We start from the raw sequence: 6,942 nt of genomic DNA on the forward strand, positions 1-6,942 counted from the left end.
CAGGGGGTCAGGCTAGATGATCTGTTCAGGTCCCTCCTGACCCTAGCTACTATGAAACTATCTTTAGTTTGCATTTCCTGAATTTATCACTGCTAGATATTGGAACACCTCAATATGTCTACCCTGAAGTAGGAGCACGTAGTCAAACTTTACTCCAAATTATAAGGTTATTTTTCCCCCTGAGCTTCCTTTTGGACTTAAAAAAAAAAACCACTCTTGCATGACTTTTAAACATGAAAGCCAAAGGGAATGTTACCATGCAGTATAATGATTTAAAGATGCGAGTATAAAACGTTTTGGGGTTGTTGTTTTTTTTACTTTTATGGAAATATTCAATGGTATGTTTTAACTTTTCTGTACCAGTCTCAAGCAGCACAAAGCAGCCAACTGCCAGATAAACTGCATTCACAGCTACTCTGCTACATCAGAGCACTGCAAATCTTTTGAACTATATAATCCCAGTTTCTCTCCATCCTGTCCCTCAACTTCCCCTAACTCTTGCATCTACCTTCTTTTCCCTGCACAGACCATCCAAATACCTCCTCTTCCTTAGACCCTACAAATACACCCCCATATGCCTCATGTGTTGAGAAGAACTGATGGAACATAGACTTTTCAAAATAACTATTTAGGATTAATATGTTTATCATTAATTTTCTTAAGTGGAAGCTTGCATCAGCAGAGGTCGACAGTTTTTTCTTCAAAAAACCTTAAGACTTGCCCTCTTGAAATTAAAGCCATCTCCCCCAAGCTATTGGTGTAACTATCTGAAGTGATGCAGGCACTAAGGTGCATGCTTGACAATCCAGAGGTTGCAAGTTCAAGGCTACAGCAGAAATGTTCACAATGCGGCGGGTCCTACGAATTCTGCTAAATTTCTTTTCACAAGGACGTGAAAAAGAAAGAAGGTAGCACTACGGCTATAGCTACTACTGTCCATTAAAAGACTGCCATTATTTTACGTACCAGTAGCCATCTTCCTTAAAGAAAGACTGTAACCTTTGTCCTATCGTGAGAAATGGATAATTTGCTTGATCTCTACAAGGAGTTATTTTATAGTAGGTTATCTTCAATTGGCTCCTGTTAAAGAAACTTTCAGCTATGAAAAAAATAGTGAAAAACAGGCCTATTAAAATTCCCCAAATCATCAAGTGTAGAAGATATTAGTAGTTTAATTGTTTGGCGTGTCTGCATTACTCCATTATTAATAATATATAGATAAAAGACTCCACACATCTCCATTCCAAAGGTCCAAGTCAGTCAAAGGGTATACTTGACCTGAAAGGGATATGGGTGCCTGCTGAGGTACAAAAGGAACTGTAGCAGAACAGAAGTACAGCCAAAAACTAATGGAAGAAAGTGAAGACTGGAAGGTATGATATGATACAATTATGACGACAACATTAAAGAAGGGAATGCACATGGGGATACACAAATATATATTCATAAGTAGACATTTTGCTTAGTTTGTGAATATAGGAATTTGGTAAGGTGTAGGTGCTTTATTTGTGATGTGTAGTTCTGTAAAGAATGTTGCGCTTTAAGAATTTTGTGCTAATAATAAAATATAGAAGGCTACAAACTTCTCATATAAATGATTGTTTCGAACTGGCATCTACTACCCCCTACGTGGGTGGTCCCTATCCTGATGGAGCAGCATTACCCCACAGATTTGAGGCTTTTCCTGGACTCAGAAGTATAGGTCCAAATATAACTTCAGTCCATATGGGGGTATTGGTGGCACCTTTCCCCAGCAAATTGAAGACAAATCCCTATTCCCAACTAGGTCCACATCCAGAGCCAGAGCTACTCTCAATTCCTTAGCAGATGCTTCTAGGTCTTTACTTGATTCCCAAAGTAGATGGGAGCCAAGGCAGTTCTCTAGGTTTGGCAGATACCTCCCTCTGCTCTCAGCTCCAGTGACTGAATCCCAGACAGGCCCTCAGACTTCATCGAGTAAATCACCTGATCCATACTGACCACCCAATAGCAGCACACCCATCTCCTTGGGCCTGCTGGTAGAATATACCAACTGTTCTGACACTACTACTAAGCTGACTTGAAAAATAAGTCTTTGGTTTTAGTCAATGGGAGCAGAAGAACCCTAGGCTACTGGGCCATGGCCTCTGTCAGAAGGCTGAACAAAATGTCTCCTGCCAAAACCAGGAATTACGCACTTCCATGAGCTTCAGAAAGACCAATATTGACACTTTGAGAGGATTATAAACCCCTACTGAATCTACTACACTATAAGTTGCTTAAGACTTCCCATCAAATAAGAGATCTTCAGGGCTCTCAGTTCCTCAAGGTCATCTTCCAGTCCCATCTTTGCAAGGACTCAACCCTCTCCCATCAAAGTCAGGATGCTGAACTAACTGGCGCATCTGACTTCTCATGACTCAGCAGGCATGAATTGCTGTTGCTGTTCCAGTTGATTATATAGATCAGGGGCAGGCAAAATACGGCTTGTGGGCCAGATTTGGCCCACCAGGCCATTTTATCTGGCCCACGGGGGCCCCCCACAAAATTTAGAAGATTAATATTAATCTGCTTCTGGCTGCCTGTCAAAGATGACCCAGGGGGAGCAGGCAGCAGAACAGAGAAGCCCAGTCCCAAACCACCCCCAGCCATTTCCCTGCCTTCCTGTCCCTGCACTGCTTCAGCACCACGTGGGTCCTAGCTGCATTGCCAGACCACGGGAGCACAGGGACCGCACTAGTACCCAGGGAGGGTGTGTAGGGCAAGTCCCACACGTACACCCCACCATACACATGCACCTACAACCCCCCCTCACACTGCCATAAATGCAGATCCCCACACTCGCACCCCCTCACACATCCCAGTCACCCTCCCCCCCACACAGTCCCCCACAAACCCCATATATTCACACACACCCCCAACACCTATTCACCCCAATCTACCCCACACCCTCCCCTCACACCCCACATATCCACAGCCCCCCACAAACCTATACTCATCCTCCCTATGTCCCCCCCACCCCCAAAATATACAAGAGTAAGACTTCATTTTAAGCTATTATATACAATCACCTCTACATACAGTACACAAATGCATGTAAACCAGGACAAAAATAGTTTTTGAAATCAAATTAATGAAAGATTTAATGTTCACTTTTTAGAATATAATTTGGTATTTTTCTGGTTCTGAAGTGGCAAAACACCTTGCTGAAGGGAGTACTTCCAGGGGCAAGGAGAGGGACCCGCTGGTGGCAAAGGTCAGGGCTTAGACGGAGGAACTCGTCACAAGATGTCGACCAGAGGGCGGGGCACGTGTCAAGGGGCAGGGCTACCCATGCAACCCTCAATAGCTTGCCAAAACTCGATAAGCAGCCCCCCAACCAAAATAATTGCCCGCCCTGATACAGACTCTGCCGCTCACTCAGGCACTTCAACAAGGCTTTGTGTTCCTTGTTTCCCAGATTGCTGACTGCATCCATATTTTCCACCACACATAAGCCATGGTCTGGCTCCTCAGTCAGGAAGAAAACAGTGAGCCACACGATGACCTACTACAATTTCTCCAGCTGGTTTTAATCACAAAACATAAAAATTTGTTCAAATAAAAGGAACTACAGTCCACAAAAAATGCTAACCAAGGGCCTCAGCGTTCATAACCTTGGAGGGAGGCAAAGGTCAGCATCACTCAGTTACCTTCTGGAAGCAAAGCTGGTTCCCCTCACAAATTCTCCTACTTCTCCCTCCTTGCCCCACCCTCTCCTTGAAGCTCCTAATAAATAGTGTCCCTTTCACCCACAAGCTGGACTTGTAGACCATCACGCAGGGCAGGCAAATCAGCTAGCAAGGTTGAGGTTTTGGACTGCAAAAAAAGCGAACTTTAACAGGCTCAGGGCAATAGTAGGGGAACCACTATGAGACCAGGGACCGAAGGTGAAAGGAGTGCATGAAGAAAGGTTGTTCCTCAAGAACACGATCCTCAAAGCCCAAAAGAAGTCCATTTCCATGCGAAGAAAAGGTAGTAGAAGGGCTGGTAAGCCCTCTTGGTTTAAGAGGGATATCATGGTCCTCTTGAGAAAGAAGAAAGAGGCATACAAACAATGGAAGCTTGGGGCAGTCCCCAAGGAGGACTTTACAACAACAGCTCGCACTTGTAGGGAGCAGATTAGAAAGGCTAAGGTGAAGACTGAATTTAAACTAGCTACAGAAATCAAGGACAATAAGAAGTCCTCCTTTAGATATGCTGGGAACAGAAGGAAATCAAATGGAAGTGTGGGGCCACTACTTAACAACTTGGGACACAAGAGAAAACTGAACTCCTGAATGACTACTTTGCTTCAGTATTTCACCGGACTAAAGGGAAAATCATATTAGATAAGGTTCATAATGGGCATGGTGGGAATGGTCACCTTCCTACTGTTGATGCTCAGGTGGTACGTGATCAGTTAGGAAAGTTAGACATCTACAAGTCAGCAGGACCAAATGAACTTCATCCAAGAGTGCAGAAGGAGCTGGCCGAAGTCATCGCGGGACCTCTGGCGAACCTCTTCCAAACCTCATGGCACTCAGGGGAGGTCCCTGAACACTGGAAGAGGGCCACGTGTGCATCTTTAAGAAGAGGAGGAGAGAGAACCCAGGCAACTATAGGCCAATTATCCTAACTTCTATCCCAAGGAAAATCCTGGAAAAATTAATCAAGGAGTCTGTGTGTGATACACTTGCAGAAGGTCGGACTTGATGATCTGTCATTGTCCCTTCCGACCCTACAAACTATGAAACTATAAGGTACAATTGTGAAGGACAGCCAACATGGCTTCAGCGCAGGCAGGTCTTGTCTTACCAATCTCATCTTATTCTATGACCAAGTAACTTGCCACCTGGATAAGAGAGACAAGGTTGACACTGTATACCTAGACTTCCAAAAGGCCTTTCATCTGGTATCCCATGATGTTCTCATGGGAAAATTGGAGGATTCAAGTGAGGTGGGCAGGAAGTTGGCTGCAGGGTAGGACCCAGAGGGTTTTAATGAACGGATCTGTATCGTCCTGGCGAGAAGTGGCCAGTGGTGTCCCTCAGGGGTCGGTGCTTGGTCCAGTGCTTTTCAACATCTTTATCAATGATTTGGATGTGGGGGTGAAGAGCTCACTGGCAAAGTTTGCAGAGGACGCCAAGTTATGGGGGAGCGTGGTCACGCATGAAGACAGACTGCAGATACTGGCAGACCTAGACAGGCTGGCAGGCTGAACAGATCAGAACCAGATGAAGTTCAACACTGTGCTGAGTGCTGACGTGTGAAGTGCTCTATCTGGGGATGAACAACCCCCAACATATTTACAGGCTCGGTGGCACCAAACTGACTAGCACCATGACTGAAAGGGACGTAGGGGTAATAATAGATCATAGTACGAACATGAGCTGTCAGCGTGATGCTGTAGCCAGCAGGGCAAACAACACTTTGGCAAGCATCAACTGATGCGTCTCAAGCAAAACCAAGGAAGTGATTCTTCTGTTTTACTCAGCATTGGGAGACTGCAGCTGGAGTACTGCATCCAGTTCTGGGTGCTGCACTTCAACAAGGATGTGGAAAAGCTTGAGAGAGCTCAGAGAAGAGCCATCAGTATGATCAGAGACTTGCAAGGCAAGGCTGAGGGATTTGGGCCTCTTCAGCCTGAAAAAGAGAAGGCTGAGAGGGAACTTGGTAGCAGCCTACTGCTACATCAGGGGAAAAAAATAAAATAAAAATCAAGGGCTCAGCAAACAACTGTTCACCAGGGCACCCTTGGGGAAAACTAGGAGTAATGGCCACAAACTCCTGGAAAACCCTTTCAGGCTTAACACTAGGAAAAATTTCTTCACAGTTAGGGTGTCGAGACTGAGGAATAAGCTCCCTCCAGAGGTGGTACAATCACTGACCCTGGAAACCTTCAAGAGGAGACTGGACAGTCACCTTGCTGGGGTCACCTGACCCCAGTTGTCTTTCCTGCCAAGTGCAGATGGGCTGTACCCAAAGATCTTGCGAGGTCCCTTCCAGTCCTTTACAATCTATGAAATCCTGTTACAGTTTCAAAAAGTATTGGGTTCATTTTAAGAACATTTATGAGAAATAAAAAATAGAAAGACAAAAGAAATTAGGCACACTTAAGTAAAGTGGCCATGGTATACTCATACCAGTTAGACTCCACAAGCTGACTGGTGCATGCCACAGATAATTTAGAATCAAAGAAACACAGAAAAAGAGGCTTAACTCTACTGTGTACCATCTAGATTCAGTCAACCCTGCAAATTCACTGCTCCCTGCAGCTGGAGGTGCAATCTACACTAAGGCGTATTAGAAGTCTGCTCTTGTTCAGTGCTCCAGCTTATCACTAGCTAAAAAAGAGGTGGTGGGTAAAGGCTTTTCAATCCCTGCATTTATCCAAGAGCAACATTGTAAAAAGGAAAATGGTTCAGCATATCTGAATGAGAGCAAGCAATAATGGATCCCCCCCATGTAGTTGGGTAAAGTTAGACAAGTCTGTGATTTGAGACCTGATGAAAAATGTTTTCCATTTGAAATCTTGTCTAACTTACCCAACTACATAGCTGGTGCAATAAAAGATCTCACCCTAAGTAATCCTTGCTTCTTACAAACATGGTAGCATTTCCAGAGAGTCTGCAAAAATGCCATCACCTCGGCTGTGGCTCATCATTTTGCTCAACAGCAACCAATTGTCCCTGATCAATTTCACAGAAGTTAAGGATAAATTGTCTCTGCTCAAAAATTTCCCTCAGAATTTTTGGTAGAGTAGTAAAAAACTGTACCTCAAATATTGTGTACACGCAAAGAGTTAGAAACCTGATAACTTAGGCAAATAAAAGGTAATTTCCCCAAAATATTCAAACTGTTTTACAAGAATATTTCTCTCAAGTTTCAGCATTCTTGCCCACTTGTTCCAGGGTTATATCTGGCCAAAAGATCAAAAACATA

The sequence above is a fragment of the Alligator sinensis genome, unplaced genomic scaffold (genome assembly GCF_000455745.1).
Source record: "Alligator sinensis unplaced genomic scaffold, ASM45574v1 scaffold219_1, whole genome shotgun sequence".
NCBI classification, from domain to species: domain Eukaryota; kingdom Metazoa; phylum Chordata; order Crocodylia; family Alligatoridae; genus Alligator; species Alligator sinensis.